Raw genomic sequence first — 8,425 nt, 5'->3', positions numbered from 1 at the left:
ACGGACAAATCTGGGTTTGGCGGATGCCAGGAGAACACTACCTGCCTGAATGCATAGTGCCAACTGTAAAGTTTGGTGGAGGAGGAATAATGGTCTGGGGTTGTTTTTCATGGTTCGGGCTTGGCCCCTTAGTTCCAGTGAAGGGAAATCTTAATGTTACAGCATACAATGACATGTGCTTAATTTGTAAAATGGGAGGTGCCGGAACAAAACGTGAATGAGAGAGGTGGGTGACCTGGGGGGTTCTGAGGTACCTGAACGAATGATACTTTTTAAAAACCTTTATAATAAAGCATTAGATGCATATCATCGCACTTGCGTTGTGGCATAGAGCAGTAGAGTAGAGGCACTTACAGAAGTTGCACACATTGGGAACATTTGTAGTAGCCTAGGGTCCGGGAAAATTATTGCCTTTCATAAACGCATTTCATGCAATTCTACATCATTTTACATGACTGGAGACTTTGGTATAATATTTTTTAATACCACACAAATAATTGAAATGGCTTTGACACTGACAAACTGAGATCAATAAAAACGACCTTGTCTTGAATCTATCAATAACCTAGTCATGGGTGTGTGGAGACATATTGTAGGCTACAATATGAGGAAGAAATTATAGTCCTAAAAATGCTTTCACTGACTCACCCAATGATGCGCAGCTCACTCGCTGGTGATGGCCGATGCGCTCGTGCCGAAAGCCTATCTCTCCTCTCTCTTTTGTAAAACAATATCTGGAAGTTGATCAAATATTTTGGTAGCCTACAGCATAGAGTCTTCTCTTTTCAGCACGAGCCATTTGCTTTCCAACCTGTGTTTTCCTCAATTGTATTTGAAATATTGCGAAAGGCCTGTTTTCTCTGCATGCTGTTTGTTCACGGACAGATTTGCTGCGCGTTCCCGACTGTAGGCTATTCCTTGTTATTGGGCTACAATCCACTGCTAGGCTATTTAAAAAAGAAGCTATTGATCCTCTGTGGCTAAATTATAGGCCTACTCATGGTGTAGTAGGCTATTCTGAATGATTTTATTTATTTCTGAACAGACAGCATTAATTCTATAACTTTGGCAAATTTATTTCAATTTATCAAGGGTGCTGCAGCTCCTCCAGAAACCTTCACAATGATTCTATAAGGAAATATATGACGAAGTGCAACGCTGGAGAGATGAGAGTTGCAGGCTCATGTCTATCAGAGCAGAGAGGGAGAGAGATCATAGAAAGTGAATCTCATTCTAGTTATGTGAGAGATACTGGCGCTCTTCTCACACAGCCACGGCCACGGCCACGCGTTGGTCTCAAACATAGGTTACAATGTTGCACAAACCATAAACCCCGGCCGGCTCAAACGGAATCAACTCTTAGAATATTAGGCCTGGGCTGAAAATCTACTTTTTCACATGACGTTTTTTTGTGGGTGCAGGGGAATTAACGAAGAGGCAACTCAAATGAACTTTGATCGCTTTTATTATAATTTTTACATTGCAAAAAGTGAACATTATTTTTCATGCCTAGAGAGGTACCGGATCCGGCCATTTAGGTTCTGGAACAAAACAGTCCAAAACGGAGAGGTGCCGGATCCTGTTACACTGGTTACAGCATACAATGACATTCTAGAGGATTCTGTGCTTCCAACTTTGTGGCAACAGTTTGGGGAAGGCCCTTTCCTGTTTCAGCATGACAATGCCCCTCCTGCACAAAGAGAGGTCATACAGAAATGGTTTGTCAACTGGCCTGCACAGAGCCCTGTCCTCAACCATCAAGCATCTTTGGGATGAATTGGAACGCTGATTGCGAGCCAGGCCTAATCACCCTACATCAATTCCATTAGCATTTTTGAATCTGAGAGTAAATAGAGCCGAATATATTGCTAAAAGTCAGAGATTAACATGGTTATCAAAACGTCACGCCACGGTAAGCCTACACAAAACACAGCCCTTATTTGAAGTGTTTATAAAATTCCCTATTGGAAAAAGGAATGGGGTTGGAACCATTTCCCTGTTTGACCGCTAGGTTTTATGGGTATTATGACACCTCAATTGTGGGGCTCTATACCGGTAAATCGTGAACCTATCACAATGAACACAAAATGGCCAAAAGATTATAAACTATTATACCATTATTTAACATTACTGAATGTCAGCCGTTTGAAAAATGTATGAATTGACTTGAAACCGGGTGATATATGCTTGTGGTTCAACAGAACACTTACACTTTGCCAAGGTGGAGATGAGTGGCCGAGACATGCGTGGACAAGGAGTAGATGAGTGGCCGAGACTGAGTTGCATGGACTGTGGACACATCAATTCAGGCAACAGGTGTAGGCCTAATGACAATCGCAGAATGTCACTACAATACACGTAGGTGTTTTGTAACAGATCTCTCTTTCCATTCATCAAACTGCGGGTGCACAGTGTACTGTTGGGGTTTGGATGCTGGAATTATTTTGTGAGTGGACGAATGTGTGCAGGTAGCCTACAGGAGCACCTTTTTTAAAGGTGCAATATGCAGAAATCGCTCCACCATTTCATGGTTGCTAAAATTATAATAGTTTGCGCCATTTTAGTTTATATGACAAAACAAGCAAGTATAGTGTAGATAATCACTCGTCCACCGCAGGAGTGTCGGTCTGACTCGGAGTACACGGGGCCAGGGCTGGCAACCCAGAACACTGGAAGGGAGTCAGCCAGGTGGAGTAATGGCACAACGAATTCTGGGCGTATTCCGCCCAAGGAAGGAGTTCGGGCCCACTCCCCTGCTGGTCCTGGCAGTGACTCCTCAGGAACCTCCCCAGCTCCTGGTTCATCCTCTCCACCTGCCCGTTAGACTGAGGCCGGTACCTGGAAGTGAGGCTGACCGTGACCCCCAGCTTCTCCATGAAGGCTTTCCATACCCGTGACGTGAATTGGGGGCCACGGTCGGAGACGATATCCTCCGGAAGGCCATAGTGCCGGGAGACCTGCTGGAACAGTGCCTCAACGACCTGGAGAGCGGTAGGGAGCCAGAGAGAGGGATGAAACTGCATGATTTAGAGAATCTGTCCACTATCACCAAGATGGTGGTAAAACCATCAGAGGGGAGATCAGTGACAAAGTCAATGGACAGATGAGACCAGGGACGTGGTGGCAAGGGAAGGGGAAGGAGTTTCTGCTGGAGCGTTGCGGGGAAGGGGGATTTGGATTGAGCACAAACCAAACATGAATTGACATAGTGGGCTACATCCTGCGCCAAAGTGGTCTACCAGTATTTATCAGAAAGGGATTGGATAGTGCGGGTGATACCTGGGTGTCAAGCGGTGAGGGATGTGTGTGCCCAGGTCAACAGCCGATCTCTCACCCCTGTGGGAATGTAGATGCGCTCTGGAGGGCAGGAGCGGGTTCCCGCACCAGAGCCTGGCGGATGTCGACATCTACGTCCCAACACACAGGGCCAACGATACGGCAGGACCGATTGATGGGCTGGTGGACACTCAGGGCCCTCAACCGGTGTGGAACGACAGAGTATGGGAAAGCAGGTCCTCAGGCGGTAATTGTCATACTCCACCATGTGATGGTGGGATTGTGACGTTGGAGCCACGGGAGGCCAAGGATTACCTTGTGTACAGGTGCGGAGGTGATGAGGGAAGGCTTTTCTGGTGCATTGGTCCCACGGTGAGGGGGAGTGGTGCGGTGATGTGAGTCATTGTGCCGGATCCCAATGGTGGTGTGTCCAGAGCTTGGATAGGAGAGGAGAGCGGGTATGAGGTTAAGTTCAGGGAGGAGGCGACGGCCTGGTCGATGAAGTTCCCAGCAGCACCGGAGTCCACTAGAGCTGTAGAGAAAACACTTAAGGGACAGCCAGCAAAATAGGAACCGTAAAGGGTTTGGTGGAAAACGATGAAAATGGGATACTCACGCTTACCCTGTGATAGATTAATTTGTATTTTAAGAATAATGACTAAAGGATTTCACCCCAAATACAGTATAAATGTGTGAGGTGTTAGAGTTATAATGTAGTGTCAACCCACTAACAGAGGGGGGAAGTTAGAAACTGTTGAGAAAGCATTCCAGGGTGAAGGGGACTAAGAAACGGTTTAAAGGTGGGCGGAGCAAAGTGCCTTTGTGTGTCAAGGGATATAAAAGCTGTATGTATGTTTTTTGGCGCCAGAGCTCTCCATGATTAAAAATACAGATCATTCTTGCTGGTTGCGGACCTTTATTTAATTCATGATTAAACCAGAGAATTTACACCCTCTGGGAATTATTCAGAGCATTAAGTTTGATTAATTAGAGATAGAAATTCTCGTGACACCCTGGGATATGAAAGGACACGGGGCCACCCCTCTGCTCTAGAGGACCCTGGGTTAGGGTGCACAGAACACCACTGAAGCCCCTTCTGGCTGCAATAGGGACAGAGCCCCAGCTGTCTCCGGCGACGAGGAGAGGTGTGGCCCCTACCGCCACGGGTTCAGGCTATGATTCAGAACGGTCAACGAAGGAGGAAGAGAGGCGATGGGGGTGCCGACGTGCCCGAAGAAGGTTATCTAGACGGATGGCCATCGCGATGAGTGAGTCCAAGGTTAGATTGTCATCCGCACGCCAACTCCGTCTGGACCTCTTTGCGCAATCCTCTTCTGAATAGGGTGCAGAGCGCCGGCTCATTCCATCCGCTGGATGCTGCTACTGTCCGAAAGGTGAGTGCATACTCCGCCGTGGTCTGGCCATCCTGCCGTGGTTGGAGTAGGCGCTCATCCCCTGCTCTGCCCTCAGGTGGATGGTCGAAGACCCCCCCCCGAACCCCTCATAGGAACCCAGCTCCTCCTCTCTCCCAGACAGCCGTTGCCCACTCCAACACCTGGCCGGTCAGCAGGGAAATAACCGTGGCAACCTTGGACCTCTCGTGGTGGGGGCTCCCATCTGATGAGTGAAATATAGGGAGTGCTGGAGGAGGAAGCCACGGCATTTGGATGGAGACCCATCATATTTGTCAGTGAGGGACGAACTGGCATCGCTGACTTGGGCGGACTGTTGGGGTGCTGGCTCACTGGGTTGATTTGTGGTGGAGAATCCGCCGCTTGTTGGTGGTGACACCCCTCAGGGAATGTCAAGACTTTGAAGAACGCGGAGGACCTCTTCCATAGCCATCCCCAGTTGTGCCAGCTGGTCGTGGTGTTGGCGAAGTAGGAGTCTCTGTTCACTGACCATCTGGGAGATGTCCTGATTAACTGCTGCTTCCATTTGGTGAGGTAGTATTCTGTAACGTAGACACAGGGAGTCAGGAAGCAGGTAGTGAGTTTAATAATGACGAACATGGAACGATACAAATTATGAACAACGTCTGTCATGGAAACCCAAACAACACTACCTGATGACTAGTATCAATAGAGTGCTACAGTGGGGGAAAAAAGTATTTAGTCAGCCACCAATTGTGCAAGTTCTCCCACTTAAAAATATGAAAATTACAGGCCTCTCTCATCATAGGTACACGTCAACTATGACAGACAGAATGAGAAAAAAAAATCCAGAAGATCCCATTGTAGGATTTTTTATGAATTTATTTGCAAACTATGGTGGAAAATAAGTATTTGGTCAATAACAAAAGTTTCTCAATACTTTGTTATATACCCTTTGTTGGCAATGACACAGGTCAAACGTTTTCTGTAAGTCCTCATAAGGTTTTCAAACACTGTTGCTGGTATTTTGGCCCATTCCTCCATGCAGATCTCCTCTAGAGCAGTGATGTTTTGGGGCTGTCGCTGGGCAACACGGACTGTCAACTCCCTCCAAAGATTTTCTATGGGGTTGAGATCTGGAGACTGGCTAGGCCACTCCAGGACCTTGAAATGCTTCTTACGAAGCCACTCCTTCGTTGCCCGGGCGGTGTGTTTGGGATCATTGTCATGCTGAAAGACCCAGCCACGTTTCATCTTCAATGCCCTTGCTGATGGAAGGAGGTTTTCACTCAAAATCTCACGATACATGGCCCCATTCATTCTTTCCTTTACACGGATCAGTCGTCCTGGTCCCTTTGCAGAAAAACAGCCCCAAAGCATGATGTTTCCACCCCCATGCTTCACAGTAGGTATGGTGTTCTTTGGATGCAACTCAGCATTCTTTGTCCTCCAAACACAACGAATTGAGTTTTTACCATAAAGTTCTATTTTGGTTTCATCTGACCATATGACATTCTCCCAATCCTCTTCTGGATCATCCAAATGCACTCTAGCAAACTTCAGGCGGGCCTGGGCATGTACTGGCTTAAGCAGGGGGACACGTCTGGCACTGCAGGATTTGAGTCCCTGGCGGCGTAGTGTGTTACTGATGGTAGGCTTTGTTACTTTGGTCCCAGCTCTCTGCAGGTCATTCACTAGGTCCCCCCGTGTGGTTCTGGGATTTTTGCTCACCGTTCTTGTGATCATTTTGACCCTACAGGGTGAGATCTTGCGTGGAGCCCCAGATCGAGGGAGATTATCAGTGGTCTTGTATGTCTTCCATTTCCTAATAATTGCTCCCACAGTTGATTTATTCAAACCAAGCTGCTTACCTATTGCAGATTCAGTCTTCCCAGCCTGGTGCAGGTCTACAATTTTGTTTCTGGTGTCCTTTGACAGCTCTTTGGTCTTGGCCATAGTGGAGTTTGGAGTGTGACTTGTTTGAGGACAGAGGAGCCTCTTAAAGAAGAAGTTACAGGTCTGTGAGAGCCAGAAATCTTGCTTGTTTGTAGGTGACCAAATACTTATTTTCCGCCATAATTTGCAAATAAATTCATAAAAAATCCTACTATGCGATTTTCTGGATTTTTTTTCTCAATTTGTCTGTCATAGTTGACGTGTACCTATGATGAAAATGACAGGCCTCTCTCATCTTTTTAAGTGGGAGAACTTGCACAATTGGTGGCTGACTAAATACTTTTTTCCCCCACTGTATATGAAGGGTAAGTAATCAGGGAGTAATGAAGTCCAGGTGTGACTGATGATGAGACACAGGTGTGCGTAATGGTGGTTGCCAGGTGTGCGTGAAGATAGGTTGCCAGGACCGGTGGTTAGTAGACCAGCGACGTCGAACGCCGGAGGGGAAGAGCGGGGGGTAGATGTGACAAATAGCCAATTTTTACATTGCCACTTGCCCATCTAGTGAGACCCCTACATTTCCTGCTGTGAACATTGACCGATTAATAACTCTTTTAAACACAAAATGAAAAACATGTTTTTTTTAGGATGACATTTATTATAATTTCCATAATTATTTTATATAAATAATATATTCAATCATATGAAAAAAAACTATTTCATTATTTGGCCCCAGCGCAAGAAACAATAGCCCTTTATATAAAAATACCTATTCATATTCCTATTGCAAGGGAGCCATAGCCTAAAGCAGGGTTTCCCAAACTTGGTCCTGGGGCCCCCTCTGGGTGCACGTTATGGTTTTTGCCTTAGCACTACACAGCTGATTCAAATAACCAACTCATCATCAAGCTTTGATTATTTGAATCAGCTATGTAGTGCTAGGGCAAAAAAAAAAATTTTGCACCCGGGGGGGGGGGGGCCAGGACTGAGTTTGGGAAACCCTGGCCTAATGTATGTTGCCACATATGTGACTGTATGTTCCTTAGAGTAATCTTGTGATGATACAGTCCATACCTGTGGAGAAGTAACATCTCCAACACCTGCAGTACTTGCTTCAGTCTTTGACAATGAAAAGCACCCATGTCCTAGTGACTCATCCTGTACTTTTACACAAGCCATTCTCAGTCATATCAGTAGGCTACTGATTATTGTGTAAGACATTCACAGAATCATAAAGAAATGTGTTTATGTAAGAGTTCTTGAGATTAAGAGTTTGACGTTGATATGCCCTATCAATGATATCAGTCTTTGATGTTGAAATAAACTGGTACAGTACTTATCATTCAGTTGAGGTTTCTTCTGGTGTAGTATGTATAAGAAATGGAATACAGATATTAAATGTTCATTTTGATTGATTGCCTATACAAAAGGCCCTGTGTCTTTTGCACAGTCATTGCTTTTTGAAGTGTGGTGAGTGATTCTTAAGGTGGCATGTCTTCTTGAACAACAGGATAACAACCTCTCCCTCAACGTGATCAAGACAAAGGAGATGATTGTCGACTACAGGAAAAAAAAGAGGACTGAGCACACCCCCATTCTCATCGACAGGGAACAGGTTAAGAGCTTCAAGTTGCTTGGTGTCCACATCACCAACAAACTATCATGGTCCAAACACACCAAGACAGTCGTGAAGAGGGCACGACAACGACTATTCCCCCTCAGGACACTGAAAAGATTTAGCATGGGTCCTCAGATCCTCAAAAAGTTCTACAGCTGCACCATCGAGAGCATCCTGACTGGTTGCATCACCGCCTGGTATGGCAACTGCTCAGCCTCCGACCGCAAGGCACTACAGAGGGTAGTGCGTACGGCCCAGTACA

This window comes from Coregonus lavaretus (genome assembly GCF_964263955.1).
Source record: "Coregonus lavaretus genome assembly, chromosome: 25".
Lineage (NCBI taxonomy): Eukaryota > Metazoa > Chordata > Actinopteri > Salmoniformes > Salmonidae > Coregonus > Coregonus lavaretus.
This window is presented reverse-complemented; position numbering follows the sequence as displayed.